The sequence below is a fragment of the Rhamphochromis sp. 'chilingali' genome (genome assembly GCF_963969265.1).
Source record: "Rhamphochromis sp. 'chilingali' genome assembly, chromosome: 8".
NCBI classification, from domain to species: Eukaryota; Metazoa; Chordata; class Actinopteri; order Cichliformes; family Cichlidae; genus Rhamphochromis; species Rhamphochromis sp. 'chilingali'.
In genome coordinates this window covers 16431183-16450172 of record NC_137935.1, presented here as the reverse complement: position 1 = coordinate 16450172, position 18990 = coordinate 16431183, and the positions used below count along the sequence as shown (strand labels likewise).

Genomic DNA, 18990 nt, shown 5'->3' with positions numbered 1-18990 from the left:
TGTGCAGGGCGGAGAGTGTAAGACACCGCAGTCTGTTGGAACGGGACTGGACTGTGTTGGTGTGCAAGTGCACCCTGGGTAATGTAGTGTTTGCGTGCTCTCCAGCTGACCTACATCATTCTGGCGGCTGATATAACTAAATAATTAACATTATTACAATCATCGGGAAACGGCTGGCTGTACAGTACATTATTAGCATTATCCTTTAATATACTGTGGCCTACTGTCCACTTAAAACAACCAGATTACAATTCAAATAATGTAAAATATTATATATTATAATATAATGCAATAATAAGATTTTGGAGCTGAAAATAGGGAAGGATATTTTTAGGCTCTAGTTGATAACACGACACAAAAGAGGCATTTTAACCCAACTGGTAGCCCCCTGATTCCCATTGTCCTGCTCCATTCCTTTTAATGTGTGATTTTTAAGCACCAGTGGCAGCTGGTATTTGTCTCATAGGCCATAAAATCACGGATTATAAAGCATTACTTATTTTATTTAGCCTATTAAAATTCAGAAAGCAGTAGCTGAAGGTCTTTTTATTTGATCTAAAAATAAGACCAGAATAGCAGTACAATGCAAAAAAGAAAAAGCAATAAAATAATGTCTTTTTAAACAATAGTGTTCACGCCCATTAATTGTTGAGCTATACTGACCCCTGGTGCGCAGTTAGTGAAACAGAAAGTCTTGAATGGAGTGTCTTATTCAGAAGGGGATCAAACTCTCTAGTCCATCTTTCTTCAAGTTCTTTCTCCCCACTTCTTTTATTACTCTCCACCCTTCATTGCCGCTTTGAATTCAAGGCGTGGTGTCCTTGCCATCCTTTTAGCAACACCCTCCTGTGCGTCAAACTCCACTCTTTATCAGTGCTTAGGTTGCATGCTGTGGTTTATTCTTACATCTTATTAGAAGGGGTTTTTTTGTCACATTATATATTTGACTTGCTGGAAAATTCACATCCTATATTTTCATTATCAACCCCGCCGACGAGGTAATGGCTCAAAAAGTTTTGGATGAATTCTGATAAAACTTTGTAGAGTGTAGAGTGGGGTCATGTTAACAGTCCATTAAAATTTGAGCTGAATCCACCAAGGTTTTCAAGGTCAACTGAAAGATTTATTCATCAAAATTGATAAAAAGCTTTATAACTTCAAAAATATGACTCCTAAAAGTCTGGTATGTCACATTTGACCTTTGACCTCTCCTTTAATAAACCAATCTGAAGGTTGGAGTGATAATATTTGCTATATATAGATATTTTTAAAACTATGTTTCTTACTGCAATTGTTTGTATTGACAAAATATAGGCACATGGAATATATGGCATATGATACACAGACATTATTAGCAATGATTTACAAAGCTCAGAGTCAGTGTTACAATACAAACACTTCATGTCATGTAACAATGCAATTCAATTAAGGAGGTGGTGGGTAAGGAGGTGGTGATTCATTTCAACAAATTACAACAACAGTCGACTCAAGGGGCTTTATATTTTACACACACACACATACATACATATATATATATATATATATATATATATATATATATATATATATATATATATAGCTTGTTAGTCTCGGTTATGGTGGCCATAGGTATCGTCCGTAGTGCTGCATTAACATCATCTAGCAGACCTTCTGAGAGTACTTCACGTAGTCTTGGTAACCAGCTACGGGGGTCCAGGTTTCAAGCTTGGCCATGATCCTATCTTTCAGGTCAGTTCCCCTCGCACTCAACGATCCTTCTTCTATCGCACTTGGGGCTTGGTACCCAATCTCGGGTGGGGGTGATGACATCACCCTCCTGACCTGGCGTCCTGGCTCCCCCTTGCCATAGCATTTGTGTTGTACCTCGTCAATCTCTAGCTGTGAGAGCAGTCCCTTCTTTCGAATGTTGGAACACTGAGCTACTAGTTGTTTCGCCGCCATTGTGGATGTTGGGTATCGAGGATTCCATAGGTCATCATCCTATTCATGTAACCCTTCCACCAGGGTTACTTGCGTAGTAGCATTCCAACAATGCCCTATTTTCATGTCTTGCCCACCGATGCCTTATTCCAGTAGCCCACTTCTCGTCAGGGTGCCCTGGGTCCTCAACACTTGAGGCGGATCTTGCTGATCCGGGCGATGCCTTCATATCAGTCTCAAATAAAGCAGTTTTTAATGTGTGTTATTTTTGTGTTATTATCTCAAAACTTTATTTTAAGAAGTTGAAATATACAGTGAGATTTACTGTTTAAAAAAAGCTCTCTGGAAAAGAAAGAAAATCAATCAACAGTATAAATATAAAAATAAATAAATATATCCAAATTCTTTCAAACAAATAGTTATATATCATTAACTTAGTTATTATTCATTTCAGGTTAATCGCTCAGCATTTCAAATCAGCAACCACAAGGGTGTGCTATTGACCTATTTGTGAACTTGACATGACACTGAGTAAAAACTTATTGGGCTGTGCAGTAAAACGCTCTGTCCACAGTTTAAAAGAAACAAAATAAAACAAAATACATTTACTCAAGTACATAACAATACGGGGATATTCCATTCTGCTTCTTGATACTATTCCACCAGTTCAGATTCTGTTTTTTATTTTTTACTTTATTTTTTACTTTGTAGACTCAGATTATTCATACAACATATTATTTAGTATTTAGTATTTATTTATTTATTGTCATTGTCAAGAACAATGAAATTGCGTTTGGGGCTTCCATTATAAACAAATAAATGATAACTAAGTATTATTGGTTAGGATAAGATGGAAGTTTGTAAATGAAAGAAAAAAGCGCACCATCGTTATCTGTAACAATAGGTCTAATGTATAAGCCAATACTATAAAAATAATTTACTTGTGCTACTCTGCCTTCAAAATAACAGCGTGAATAGTTTTCGTTCATAAATAAACCGTACAAAAGCACAATAAATTAAATTAATACTTGGTGTTCTGATTATTGTACTCTACTTATTGTAATCTGATACTTGTACTCTGCAGTATTACCACTTGTATTTACTACGTGTTTCCACGGCTCCAGGAGCAGCAGCGTGCCGCCCCCTGTGTTACTATCAGTAGTTTGCGCCAGTCGGAGTTACGCATGCGCAGTGAGTGCGGGCGCAGCTTCGCCGTGGTTTCGGTTGAGAATTCTTGGCAACGTCTCACTTGGTGAACAGGCAGCAGACCGTCGGGCAACGGCTGTTTCCACAATGTCTGGAGGATTATTTTAACGGAGCTGGAAGTGAGCGGAAACCCTGGAGCAGCGAAAGGTAAGCCGTGTGTGCTCTCTTGGTTTTCACTGAGCAGTTTTGGGTGAGCAGCCGGGGATATTCAAAAGCGCTGAAAAGTGGCGAGCGAAGTGAACGTTAGTGAGCCAAAGCAAACATTGAGAGGAGAGGCAGCCGAGCCGAGCAGACCAACTTCAGTCAATGCGGAGAGCAGCCTCTTTACTACGGCTCAGTCGCGGTTCTCAGTCCCGCCAGGAGCCGTTTTCACCGGGTCCGTGCTCCACTTTGGCCTCCAGCTTCTCAGCAAAGTATATACATACTCTCAAATGTGCCGCTGCACGCAAAAATTATTAAGGAGAAAATATTCCACAACCTTCGCGATCCTTAAGGGGCCAGTGCGCATGCTCATGGGGCTCTGCAGACTTCGGATTTGTAGTTTTTCGTACCTGAGTTAATCACAGTTGCGAGGGCCAAGAGAAAAACGGTAAAACTACAAGTTCCAGACAATGGGAGCTTTGTTTGGGAGCCAGCTAGTTAGCCTGGACGAGCTTTGAATTTCGAGTAGTTTTTCCTACAAACGGAAGTTGCCTTGGCTGGATATTGGATCCAGCATGAGCGGCATGGGAAATATTTTGGCTGCACCGCATATTTAAGGAGGAGGGGTGGGGAGACGAGTTCATTAGTTGTAGATGGAAGTGCTTTGTCATGAAAGGGTATGCAACACGTTTTAATTGATTGTGCTTACGCGTGTGTGTGCATGCAGACGCTCAGCTGTCAGAGGACCTGTGTGCAGGATTTGTAAGTGCATTGTAGATATGCATGCTTCTGTGTGTGTGCTTAGTCGATTGTGTGTACGCAGAATGGGAGATGATAATGCCTCAGTGTGTGTGTCATCTCCCTTTCATTGAGATCCTCCGTGTTGCTGCTGTACCCCCTCCACCCCCAAAGCCCTCAGAAAACGACACGTCGAGTATGAGGATGATGGATTTTGTCGGGCAAGAGCAGCAGAGCATGGCAGCACTGCACATATTCAAGGCATCATTTGCTGTGGTCGCCTCTCGTCTGGAACTAATGGAATAATGATTACCAGGAAAATGTGAGAATCATGTGCCAATGCCTTAACCTGGTTATCCTGTACTGCCCACTGTTTGCTGTACTATTGGGGAAATCCTGTATTTCACGTCCAGTTTAAGGGGAAATCAGGATTGGATGTTGCCTGTGCTGTTCACTGTAGTAACGACATGGTTTTCCTCATTGTAAATACAGTTTTTGATCAGTGGATGTACACCGAGCTGCAAGAGTCAGCCATTCAGTGATCTGTGTTTCCGTTGTTTTCATCCTTTCCATGGGTGTTTGGAAAGCTTGCATATTAAAAGCCAAACTAAGCACAATGGCTATTTTTGGTCAAGGAAAATATTAGGCAGTTGCTTTAGCTGGGAATCCAAAATGCATTATAGTTATCGACTGAGCAAAAGTTATGTACCCTCTTCGCAGTATAAGATAAATAGAAACTGAATGGTGAATGCAAACCTGATGAAACTGTATAATTAAAATATACCTAACATACAATATATGGACTCAATATGTATTGGGCCACCTACACATAATACCTACAGAAGCTTTTAAATCTTTCTACAAGATTTTGGAGGATGCTGTTGGGAATTTGTCAGGTCAGACACTTCTGTGAGCAGAGGCCCCCATTCTAGTTCATCCTGAAGGTACCGTATTTTTTGGATCATAAGGCGCACTGGATTATAAGGCGCATTAAGCGGAACAAAACAGTCAGATAAGACAAACTTTACTCAACTCATTCTTCTTGCTTACGCCACTTCCGTACCACTGATTCATTAATGTTGAATTCTCTTGCAGCTGCTCTATTCCCATGTTGTTGCAGTATATTAATGACTAACCTCGTATTGTGGATGGATTATCTCAGTTGTTCTCCTGACTGACGTTTGGTCCGTTTACAGCATCCTGCCATGCGATTGCATTTGTCCCCAACCCTCAGGAACCCTCACATTAATTTCTGTTGAGCAAAAAAAAAAAAAGGTTAGCATTCATCCTCCAGCTTCACTGTGTTTCTGTTATGCTAACATAGCTGTGTCGCTAGCGATCACGTAGCGCATCATTATATACCAGCTAGCCAAATTTCAGTAACCCTACAAACGTCACTGCTTTTTAGTTTTCTGTCTTCATTTATGTTGGAAGTGATAGCAGAGCTGTATGTTTTAATTTTTTTTGGAAATCTCTCAGTCAGAACATGCTATATCATGTTTATGTGGAAACTAGCGAGCTAACTTCCTGCTTCTAACTTCTAACTCCATTAAATTTAATACATTCTGTTTTCATGGATGCCGGGATGTTAAACTTAATTGTTACACCTAGTAAAGCAGCAACGCTCATCATTTTATTAAAGATGAAAGAATTTAGACGGTTTTTAACTCTGAGTGATGCCGCAGTGCTCGCTTGACTTTGGGACCTGAAGAGGACAGACTTTTTTGGACCCAGATTACTCTGAGTCTGTGAGGCTCCTGATTACAGTAGCCATAATGCTCTGACAATCCATCAAGCAGTACGGCTTCGTAGCTTACCAAAGTCATACTAAAACATTTTTGACAGATTTTTGAGTAGGGCTGTGCAATATGACCAAAATCTCATATCCCGATATAAGACATTTATCGTCCCTACAACGATATATAGCACAAAAATTTTACATTTTCTGTAAATTCTGTGAATCTTGGGTAACTCGACTGGCGTGAAGAAACCTGGTGGCTCTTTTTTGCTCATCCGTAAACACTCTGCATACTATTTCACGTGATTCATTTTATTTTGAAGAATCTCAACAGGATCTTCAGCTTTATTGTGAAAGGTTTATGTGGAAAATAAACAAGCGGATGGAGCCACGTGATCGTTGTTGCTAACGACAACGCATAAAAGCAGTTGCTTGTCCATCCATTGTCAGAATCAGAGAGACTTTATTTATCCCCAAGGGGCAATTAAGTGTGGTTGTTTTAAATATAAGAGGGAAAGCTTTAAGAAATTAAAATTAAATATTGCCTACAGTGCTGTAGGTACATCTTAGCTGCAAACCCCTTTGAAACCCTACGCTATGCATAACCTGGCGTACACTTCTCTGGAAATTTAACTGGATATTGAATTGATGCAGCCCGCAACTATTGACTGACTGGGCTGTTCATTACAGCTGATTCGTCTTATGTATTTCCGCCTACTTTTTAGCCTTAGTTTTTGAATTTATCATTGAGACGATAACAGTCATAGCCTCAATATAAGAACTCATGCATGTCAGTAAGTTCTTGAAGGGAAATTGGCAAACCTATGGGAGTGGATTTGAGGAGATGTACAAAGAAGTGGAAAAACTTGAGGGATAAATGTTTGCCTCTGGGAAGAAAAAAAAAAAATACCCACATTAAAGAGAAGGGACCCAGGAGGGGAAAACAAGCCAGAAGTTTATTTGTTTCTATTGTGGCATGTATAAAACACTGGGGACGTGACCAGATGCGCAAGCATGCTGGCAACAGCACTGGCCACTTACGTAGGTTACATCGTAGGCTCTGTAAAGATTCAAATCAACTGTCAAAGTGTTTGCGTTGAAGTTATGATCTTAATGCCAGAGGGGGTGTGAAACTCATTGAGTCAGCAGAGAGTTGGTGACTTTCACACACTATTAGCACTCTGTGACCCCACTCTGTAACTGTCAACTGTGGTTGCCACTTTGTGGCTGAGTTGCTGTGGTTCCTAATCACTTCCACTTTGTAATACTGCTTAAAGGTGGCCATGGAATATTTATACTTGGTTTCATTTTTCTCCAGATGGGTGAAGTTGTGTTAAAAAAATTGCATTAACGACCTTCAGTCTTATTTTAGAATTATTTGTATATCCGCCTGTTTGGGAGATGTGTATTCTTTCAAATGCAAAAACTGTGACACCAAATGTTCTTGATGAGCTGCTTAAGGGACCTTTTATGAACCTGTATACAGGGGGATGCAGCCACTGGTGTGAACTGACCCTTTTCATGTGCCAGAGTAGTAACTTGATAATGATGTCTCTGTTCTGTGAACATGCCTCAGTAATAACTTTACAATATGAGGGGGATGAGGAAGCTAAAGTGAATTAGCAACTTTTAGCTAAAGCTGTGTTGTTGTTGTTTTGTTTGGGGTTTTTTGTAAGGAAAGAGATTTTTCAGAAAAAAGGCTGTTGAAGTTTGTTGTCTTGGAGCTGAAAATCGTTGTAGTTTAAAGTTACAGTCATTTGTTTTTTGGGGTTATTTGATAGGGGGGAAAGTGATACTCTGAAATATCCATGTATTAATTATGTCTTCCAATAACAGCATTCTCATAAGCTTATGCTTATGAGGAAGCTGCCTTGTTGAATACAGTGGTGTAGATAGACATTGTCGTTCTGCCTAACGGCGTTATATGTATGTAGCTACAGAGCAACCACATGCATAATATGCTCAATATTGTCAGCAGATGCAACACTCCATCACCAGAAATCTGACAACAAGCCAACTAAACAACAACAGCTGTATGCAAGCTGCATTTTGCATACAGCATTAACTGTTTAAACTTCACCTTTCCTATCAAAATATGTTGATACAGCTGTAAGAATTCATGTGTTTCACCTGCATGCATTTTATCTAAAATACGTTTCGCTGAGTGTGACATGGGCTTGGAAAGTCTTGTATGGTCTTTTGGGTCTATCTAAGCATGTTTTTGTTTCTCTTAAAGCAATGATATCATGTTAATTTGCGTTGACCTCATAACCCATGACCCATGTAGGATTGTTGCAAAGCGCCTACAGGAGTCAGTTTGTAGCAGATAACTCTTGCTTTCAGTCTGTGATCTTTTAAGACATCCTATATTTTCTGCTACATATTTTTGGTGTTTCATTGCATGCAGCTGCAGGAACAAAGACTGCTGTCTTCAAAGGGAGGTGAATGTGGGCCACCTGAGTTATTTCGCCTGTAAACATTTTGTTGAATCACAGCATTCTATCTTGGCAGAGGTGACTCATCAGTTGTTGATTTTCCCCTTTTCCTTTTTTTCTTGACAAAGATTTCAAGGAACGTACTCATGGCCATGCAGTCGTGGTCATCTGTGGGAGGAACAAAGCAATCTTTCCAAGATCGTGATTTATTTTTTTTATTTTTTTAACACCAGTAAAAGCTGCGTTTTGGCATCAGCAATGGTTGTAGCTCTCTTTCCTAGCCGCGACACCTTGGCCGTCCTCCTGCCGTTTGTAATTTTAGAACGCAAAATCTCTTGCCAGGTTTCTTTTTAATCCTTCAAGGCGTCTTAGTTAAATAGAGGTTAATAGAAGTGAATAACTGTGTGTGCTCACTGTGTACATGACATCCATCACAATCACTGGGTGTATCCTGATAGGTCACAGAGAGGGAGCACAAACCTTGAGGCTATGGATGCCATCTGGTCTAAGTCAGGTTCCACAGTGATGCTGCATATGTGCATAAGTTTGTGTTTAAAGTGGGTCTTTAACTAGAACTCGGGCTAGCTACTGTCTTCTGTTCTTTATTGGAGTGTATTTCAAATTGCATTCTGTGTTTGTTGCTGGCTCATAGTCTTTTTATAGCCTTTATAAACCGACACTGTGACACAGGTTAAACCAGTGCTGGCAGTTAATCTGAATGGATCTGCGCACGTCAGCACACCTGACATCACAGCCTCCACCCAGCTTGCGGTGAGGGCATTAATTGACTGTGATCAACAGGTGGTTTTACCGAAGGTGTAGTTTTGTGTGTGTGTGTGTGTTTGGTGATGATTTCTTATTTTTGAAATAATAAACCTTCCAGATAAAACAATTTGTACATCAACTCTTTTTCCATCAAAAAAGTGCATTTCTTTCACCATTTATTCAGGACATCTACTAATCTGAAGGTCGGTGGTCCGATTTCTAGCTCTTCTAGTCTGCTTGCCAAAGTATCCTTGGCTCTGAGTCTCTCTTGATTCACGCATCAAGAGAAACTCTGAGTTTCTCTTGATGCGTGAATGTATGTGACTGTTGGATAGAAAGGACTTAGACATGTATGTGAATACATGTTGTATAAAGGTTCTTTGCGTGCTGAAGTATAAAAGCATTATACAAGAACCAGTTCATTTACCATTTGCCAGGGCTTGTCATGGTCATTTTTATCATCTCGGTAAAAACCCTTGAACAGTGTTACTGGACTTTATCATGGTGTTTTTCAAGCCTGAAGGTTTGTTTCTGCTCCTAAAGTTAATTTTCATTTAAATACTATTCATTTTCTGGCAGAAGTTAAACATTACAATTAATGTACTGTAAAACGTTATGCGGTTGTATGTCAGATAAATAACATGGGTATATGTTATAAAATTAAATCCTAATTCAGATTAGGGCTGCCACGATTAGTCGACTAGTCATGATTTCGTCGACTATCAAAATCGTCGACGACTGATTTAATAGTCGACGCGTCGTTTGAAGCTTTGTACGATCACAAAAGCCGCAGGAATAAGTACTAGGATTTAAGAGTGTAATAACGGACTGAAACAGGAGATGGCAGCACTGAATGTACAAGGATGCCAGCTGCCGTTAAACCCCGAAGAAGAAGTAGCAGCTCTGTCCCAGAATTCATAGCGCAGCCCAGCTCAGTTTCCAACAATGGCAGCAGCTACTTAGTTTTAATGTTACTCTTATTATTCTTTCTGGGTCACAAAATAAACGTTCAACATATTTTCAGGCGAGAATGTAGCTGTGTAAACCTCAAATATCTGCTCAGTTTATCAAGACACCACATATGTTCAAAAGCGCTCCGACATTTTCGGAGACATCTGTTACCCACTAGCTCGATAGCTAGCCGGGGGCAAGGCTCACTAGAGCCGGTGAGAACACCGGACTCCCAGCAAATCGTTTTCAAACCCACTGCAGTCTTTCGCTACTCAGGTTAAACATGATATATAAGTCATTTAGATAACTTAAAAATGTTATTGTTTGGCTTTTTTCAGTATTTTATTTGTTCCTGAGTAAATCTGTTTGGCTGAGATTAAAGTTATAGTTTTTACACAGCTGAATAAACGTCAAGCAGACAACTGATTATCAGAAGTGTGAGATGCTCGAGAATATACTCCGGTGTCCCGTTATATTACAGATAGCAAGGAGTTTATTAAATTTCACCGAAACAATCTGCAAATTTGCTAAATCTGCTAAAATTTAATAAACTATCATCTTGTCTTTATTTTTAGTTAGCACATACCTTAAACACTTAAAGCTGTAAGCTAATGATAGTTATATAAGAGCAGATGCACGCTGGTGCAATAAGCTGTAGGTTTTATGTCCAATGGATGATGATCCGATTAGTCGACTAATCGCAAAAATAATCGGTGACTAGTCGACTATCAAAATAATCGTTTGTGGCAGCCCTAATTCAGATCAGTCAAAAGTTTTAAGTGTCACAGAACAATGCAAACAAAATAAAAGGCTAAATTCTTTGGTTACTTAAAAATGAATAATGTAATATAATACCAAACAAAATCTCCAAAAAACTTCCTCTATACAATGTCTTTTCTTCTGCATAGATTCAAAATATTTTACTTTGTTGGGAAACAACCCACAAATAAATGGCCAATACACATATATGTGTATATATCCTCAACACAAATGCTAGAAACTTTTAAATGTAAGCAAAGGAAAACTTGAACAAAGCCAATATTTACTCAGTTGTAGTCCACGTTTTCTCCAATGAAGAAAGAAAAGAGAAAAAGCACAAGAAGTGCAGTTAATAGGGGTGCAACGATACACAAAATTCACGGTTCGGTTCGATTCGATACTTTGGTGTCACGGTTCGATATTTTTTCGATACAAAAAAAATGTTCATGCCTTTTTAATTTGTCATTTATTAAAATTATAAATATATATTTTAACTCAAAAGTACAGTTTTTAAATTTAACCCTAACCCTTGTGCGTGTTTTTTTTATTTTGACAGCGAATGCGCACCTGCGGACCACTTATGTGCAGCCCTGGTTATTTCGCTTGTCATATTGCAGCCACAGAAATTCTTTTGTCCATGAAACCATAAAGCTGCACTTTCTTTTTGCCTTATAGTCTGATTTGTCATAACTTCTCCGTTTTGTGGTAAGCTTTTCTTTGGCTGTCACTTCTTCACCCTGACCTGTCTTATTTGGCTCAGCAGAACTAAAATATATATCTGTCTGTGAAGGTTCTCAGTCATCCAGGTCATCGTAGTCAAATATAAATCCTGCTGCTTTTACACACGCACTCACATAAGCTCAGCGATTCTCTGCGCGATCAACCTCTCACATGTTTAAGCTTGCTGTGGGAGATTTCACTTGTCATGTTTGCATAGTAAGCTAACGATTAATAAGACGATGTCAGAGGAATTGGTGCACAAATTATCATCACTCACAGATCAGTGCTGTCGCTCTCTATACACAGTTCACACGATTGCAAAGTGAAAGCAAAAAAACAAGCGCAAATTCAAACGCGATTTCAATATGTCACATATTGGCAGTGGCTCACCGATGCCAATGACATAATTACCCAGCTACATTTCTGAAAGAATGCAAAAGCATTGACATATATTTTTCCTTCTTACAATAGCCCGACGGGCAGGGAAGAGATAGATTTTGGTAGCCCGACTGAAAAAATCGCTAGCCCCAGGACGTCAGGCTAGCGATATTGCAAGCCCTGTATCTGATTGAGGAATCATGCATCTTTGGAAAAGAGAGTTTATTACAGAGAAATGTCTCTTTCCAAAATAAAAGCTATACTATCCGCTTCTTCTGGGCTATATTCTCAGCAGCATAAGGAGAATCATGTGCTAACAGCTGTCTAAATGACTCTGCTAAAGTTAGTAGCATGCTTGTTGTTTTTGTCTTTGCACTAGGATGATGTCGGCGTAAATGTGCAGTCATATTCGTTGTGTTCCCACTAGTGCTTTCAGGTTAATCTCGTTGAAATGACCTTAACGCCACAACACGGCAAATCTCCGTTAACGAGCTACCGCGGATCGCCCCGTGCATGGGGCTAGACAGCCAACACGTTAACGAGCTAACTGTGCTAACACACTAGTTCCCACCCATGTAATTGAGCATTGCATGGCACATCCAACATACTGTTTTACTTTAGTCCATGACTCGCTTACCTTCAGGGTCATACGTCACATGAAAACCAAAATAATTCCAAACGCCAGATCTGAATGAGGGTGGGGGAGGTGCCCTGCGCTCTTCCTTCTGACTATGCTGTCTGTGTTGAGCGCTCAGTGGATCTGCGCTCGACAGTGCAGCCTAGGCAGAGTAGTCGAACGCAGATTCACTGAGCGCTCAACACAGACAGCATCGTCAGAAGGAAAATTTATAAAATAAATTACAAATGTTGTATTGTTCGATACATATGCGTACCGAACCGAAAGCACTGTATCGAACGGTTCAATATCGATACGAATATCGTTGCACCCCTAGCAGTTAAGTGTGCAGTGAGGGTCATATGGATAGTATGTGCAGCTAGACCACAAATCCAATGTGGTATCGAGCTGTCATAAGATGAGCGGCAGTGTTCAACCTGACAGGGGTCTGGCCTGCTATAAAGCTACAGGGTTAACTCAGAAACAGGTGTCAACACTTCTCCCATTTTGCCTTCCCTGCCTGCTGCTGCTGAGGGCTGGATGCCTCATTTGTATTGGCGTAAAGCGTCTAAAAGCTGAGTTGCTCTTTTGCTCAGCGCAGCAGCAAACCGAGCGAGCCATTTAAAAAGTGTGTTTCAGAGTGCGTCTTGTCTAAAAGCACCTTTACACCCTGTATTTACTTTGTGAATCCATATATAGAAATCTCTAGGCTTTTTGCCATTGCTCTATATCCTCTGTAGTGTTTTCAACAAGCAACCATCAATTTCATTTTTGTTTACACTGCATGCAAATAAGTTGAAATGTCTCGACAGAGATTGTTTTAATCTTTATGTAGCAGGCACCTTGTGGATGCAGGTACATGGGGATTGGGGGTGTGTGTGGAAGGAAAGTGCAGTCAATTAAAATACAGTTAGATTTAATTAAAGGTAGAATACAGTTGCAGAGCAGTGATCTGTAACATACAGATGTGTGTACATATAAGGTAGAATAGTAAGAGGCAATAAGAGAGAGAGGAGGACAGAAATGTAGAGGTATTGTGTGGGTGTAATAAGTGTGAGTTCAACAGAAAGGACAGAAAATTGCATTTCATTTGATAATGATGTAATGTAGTGTAGTTTTATGTAATATTGTGGTTACAGTGTGCTAAGTCACAGTTTCTCTGAGCAGTCAGCATGAACATGTTTTTGTCTAACTGAAAATATATTTCTGTATACATGAATGTATATATATCATTTTATATACATGTAGATTGGACTCAGCAGCATCTTTGTGTATGCAACAAGCTCTTGTTTGCAAACCTAATGAAAGTTGTTTAGATACTGTGCATAAACACATGCTGAATGGTTGTTCTGTGTTAGAGTTCAGGTGTACAGTTTAATATCAAATAGCATTAGATGAGTGACAGCATTACAGCCCACCCCCCTCCACTCTCTTTGATGTATTTTCCCTCAAGGGTTTTGTCCATAAGTCAGCATTCATGATGGTATCAGGAGGCCAGAGATTTACAGAGGGAGGGGCACATGAAATGAGTCTCTGCTTTATGGCCTCTTGTGCAGTGATAAAACATCTTCTAGGAAGGCAGCTGATCTGTGAAAACTGCCTCCTCTTTTTTTTCTCATTCCCTCAGTGGTCAAATTCTCTTAAGGTGTTGTTTACCCATCTGTGTCTTCTTGTCAGAGAAGAGAATGAATCAGATAATCACAGGCCTGGGTGTAAATATATGAGATGTGCCACTTTCTTTCTTTAAAAGAGGTCTTTTTAGCAGCACAGGCTATGTCCTAGGCTCCATCTTTCTCCTCTGAATGTGTTTGACTCGGGTAAATATAGCCTGTTGGTTTTAGCTCGAGGATAAACCCAGATGTTGAGGAGGCCTGTCTTGCCACAGGTTGGCCTGCGTCCGCTTCGTGGTCATCGTTGGTAACAGAGGGGAGAGTGAGAGAATGAAAGAGAGAGAGAGAGAGAGAACCACATCGTCCATCCACAAAACACTTAAATAGTGTTACTGACTTAACTCTCAGCTTGTGACAGGGTTAAAGCAGATCCACTGGCTACAAAGGCATTTAGACAACCTGATAAAGTGCTGTACATAAAGAGTGATTTTCACAAGACTGTAATGCAGTCCATTCGGTAATTTAAAGTGAAGGCCACGCTACAGATTTATAAATGGATATCTACTCCAGAAGAGTCTGTACTTAGCCCTGACAGGCAGTGAGTTTAAATATGAACACTTAGATCTGTCCTTTTTGAAACAGAGAAGGACTAAGATTTACATGAGTGTTAGAAAACTGGATTCAATTTTTTGAGGATTATCCGAATTCTTACATTAAATCTGAGCGCATGAAAAATAGGAATAGCTTCACCAATTGGCTATAGACTTGCTTTATCCCTGAACAGCACTGAATGTCCTCACCTTTATGACATTAAGAGCTCTCAGCTGTTACTCCTTCTCCTCCCTTTCCTTTGTAAAGTCTCTCTCTGCCCTCTCTTTAAAACACGAATGAGGATGGTGAGTGATGCTGATGACGATGCTAGAAGCACAGTTCATTCAATTGATCTCTAGGGAAAAGACTTTGTTCCAGAGACTTCCAAAGCGTTCAAATACTTGCTCGTTAATATGAAATGCCACGGAGGTGAAAGGGACAGCAGACACTTTTCTCTATAATGTCTTCATTTCCAGGTAGCCATGTCTAGAGCGTTAAGACAACGAGTATGTTGTTACACCTGCTTCTTATCTGTTCTTAACTGAGCCATCACATGTGGAGATGACAGGTGGCGTCTGCGTGTGTGTGTATGATTCCACAAAAAGCTCTATTGTATTTAGCATGCCAGAAATGTGCTGGAAACAGGAAATCCTGCACGACGGGATAAAGAAACAGCTGATTGTGTCTCCATCTGTTATTAATGTAGTGAGACAGAGTGAATTAACCCCATGCGCTTGACATACACACGAGCTTGACCATCAAACACCCGTCAGGTCATAGGTTCACTTGCTGTCTGTTTTAGGGTGGGGATATACCCTCTTTTGGATGCATGCGTGGCCAACTTGCACACACTAGGGACGAGTAGTTGTTGTTGTTGTTGTTGTTACTTTTTAAGCCAACCTAGAAAAAGCATAGATCTTTGGTGATTTGTATTGTTGTGACACACAGTTTAAACAATTTGGATAGTACCCCTCCGTAAGGTTGCAGATTACAGCAACAATCATAATCATGACTACTGTGTTCAATATTGTTAATAAAAGTTTTTCTTTTATTTCTTAATTTAATAAACATGCAGCTGATTTTCCCATAGAAATTCATGCTTTAAACTTTTCCTTAAATTTAATTAAAATGGAAAACAAATATATTTAAATAAAGAAGTGAAGCCCATTTCACAAAGGCACCAGCTTGAGCTTTGCTAAGATGTTGCTGCAGAGAGTCCTCTTCTGTTATCACAAGATGTTACATTTTAAAGTTTCAGTAATATCAATGATAATGTCTATGGTGCAGACGGACATTAAGAAAGGACCACACAGCTGTCGAGTGACAGAGAGCTGAAATTTACAGCCAAGTACTGGATGCCACCAAATACAGGCTGACTTAGGGGCCTTGGAGACACAAGCAGCTGCAAACACCTGAAAATCCTTTCCAAGGTTCCCTTGTCGCTGCAGTTGGTTGGTTGCTAGTGGTCATTCCACGCTCAAGCCTAGATGACCCTCTAACCAATTTGCCGTGCTGTCAATCAACCAAATGCGAGACTGTGTCATGATGCTGACCATCATTGCTGCCATTACTGTACAGTCACTGAATTTATTTCACTTTACATTGACTCTCGTTGCAACGCTAATGCTGTTCATGTCCTGTTTGGGTGCCTTTAAACAAACTTTCACTTCACCTTTCCTTCATCCTGTCCTACCTACTAAAAGTTCTGTTTTAGTTGTATTGGCTCAAGCTGAAAATGATGTGTGAGTTTGGTCTTTTACAAAGCAAAAAATAAATAAATGAATGCATCTTTTATGAAAAAAAGGGATGTGCTTTATTTATAACAAGTAACCAAACAGAAGCTTCTTGGTGAAATGAACGCAAGAGTAATTATTTTGTCCTGATGATCTCATTTCAATAAGTCACAATCTTTTAATTTTATTTTAATAAGTTAGTGGCCCAGTCCCACGCCTGCATTCTCACAGATGCAGAACTTGTTACAGTGGCATTACTCCGGACTAGAGTAAGATCAGCTCTGGATTTTTGCTTCAGTTTTCACCCATCTGTTTTTTAGTCTTACAGTTTGAAACTCAACACTAACAACCGAGTGTTTGAAATCAGCAATCAAAAATGGTAATGCAAAAGAGGAAGTATAAAAGCCCTTCATCTCAGTAAATTGTCTGAATCACAAAGTCAACAAAAGGCTGTCGTGTTCCAGGCAATTATGTCCCAACAATGAGTCAGTTCTTCTTTGTTACATGGATGTGTGAATGACCACATTTTGGCCTCTTGGTAGCCTCCAGGAACCTCTGGTGGGAAAATTCGATCTGTACTTTCTTTGAAGGTGTTCATCAGCCTTTTTACTACTTCTCCTTCTGTGCTGCCAGCTGGAAGTTGAGCTGCTGGACAGGAAGTGAGTGTATTCTGAGGAGGACGCAAGTGTGTGGTGAATATGAGTGTTGCTGTGAATCAGCCGTTAGGCATCAGGGAGAGAAATGGTCTTACCCTGTGATCCGTCATCATGATAAATGACCAGTTCACAGGGTATGAGTCTAAACATTCATTTCAGAAAGAGGCCGTGGAGTTGTCTGTGGCATGCAGCTGCAATCCTGGAGACTCACCCTGCCCTTTCATTGTTAGGATAGTTTAAGATTGGATCATCCTGGTTTCCGGAGAGGAACAAGGCTGCTTCCAAATTCTCCAAACAGCATCAGGAAACATGTAGAGAGATTTGAATGTTTCCTCATTCCTCTGTCGCACAGGATGTGTTTCTTTTAGTGACCAGCATGTCCTTTTAAAACAGAGACAGCAGATCACACACACACACACACACACACACACACACCCACACCCACAGGATCTCGCGCATGTATAGGAATAGGTGGATGAGGTGGGGATTGTTTAAGTTGTTTTATTTTTTGTTTTTTATTTGAAATATTTCATGAAACATCAACAGTAACATGGTATATTCCCCTGGCATTTTGTGGCATGTGTGACGAGAAACTTGCATAAATTTACAAACATGCATATATACACACTGTTGTACATACATGTGGTCTCTCCCACTGTCAGTTTTTTCACAGCTCAGGTCTCAGGCTGTTGCTGCTCACTGTGGTGCCATTGTTTTAATGCTAATTGAGTATAGCGCGCGGTCATTCCATGGATGCCTCTTGTCCCACTTTATTATGGTACTGTATCAAAATGTGCATTTTTTCCCCCCTCCTTATTTCAAAATCAGATTTGGTGCTGTGATGGAGGTTATTTAGTTCATTGGTCTACACAGCTCAGACAGTGTATGGTATGATAATGTGTTTATGTCATTGCTACAGCAGGGCAGACAATATATTTAGTCTGCTGTGTGAGGGGGAATTTCTTGCAAACATACAGTATATTTCTGTAACTCTCGGGCGCCTTTTGTTGTCTTGAGTATTCATTATGTGTATGTGTATGCATCTTTAAAAATGTATATTTGTAGTCAACAATCAACTTATGTTGATAGGCTGCCATTTCCAAAGGCATCTTTTTAGACACTAATGTGTTTGTTAGATTTCTGCTTATTAAGCTCCATCTAGTTTATTTCCAATATAAACCAGCAGATTTTTTTTATTTCTTTATTTTTTTACAGTAAGTAACATATTTGATAAAACCATGTAATATTTTATATTTACGACTAGAGGATGTAGGTAAAAAGTAGACATTGATATGTAATAACTTGTTTTGATAAGCCACTGATCCTACGTGGTGATATGACCCTGGGAATGTTGTCCCAGCATTTGCTTTTTGAAGGTCTCTCCAGGGAATAATCAGAAAACAGATCCAGCATCCAGGGCAACAAATCTAGTTTCTGTTTCTCTACTCCAGTTTTGCTATTGAAATAATGATGTATCTCATGATGTTGATGCTCAAATTTGGTTTTGGAAAAAATCTCTTTGACCCCCCCCCCCTCCACGTACTTGTGACATCTAGACTGATGTGTGCGCATTGCTTTGGTACCACAAGTCAAACTGACCTGTCCATGGTGGACAGTGAACAACAGTTAATTTTACTGAAACGTAGCTGGTCCCGACTCTTGAATTTACTCAAAATTATGTAGCCTCCACTGGCAGAATGAGCAAACTAGACACAATAGCAGCCTATTACACTGAGATTCACAAAGATGATCCTTATGCTAATCAGTGTACTTGTTTACAATGCATATTACAACCTAAAAGTGCAGTGTCTACGTTGCGGCATAGGATATAGAGCCCTGCCATAGATTTAATGCAGTACCATAAATCATGCATAACTGTGGTCACACGCTTTAAACAAGCCTCTTATAAACTCTTTTCAGGTGAACATAAATAGTAGTGTGGCTCCTGCTTGTGCCCTGCCCTCACACATACATCATCTTTGTCTTAGCTTTTTTTGCTGAGCCTGAACAGAGTTTTCCTGAGCCACTACATG

The 18990-nt window shown here is 39.9% G+C and overlaps 1 protein-coding gene across 1 annotated transcript in view; it reads left to right on the top strand.

Moving 5' to 3' along the window:
- Positions 1 to 3105: 3105 nt before the first annotated feature.
- Positions 3106 to 18990, top strand: part of sipa1l3 (signal-induced proliferation-associated 1 like 3) — a 91246-nt gene continuing 75361 nt past the window's right edge. The window contains exon 1 of the mRNA XM_080888794.1: positions 3106 to 3273. The gene's annotated coding sequence lies outside the window, so the exon portion shown is untranslated. The remainder of the gene's footprint in view (positions 3274 to 18990) is intronic.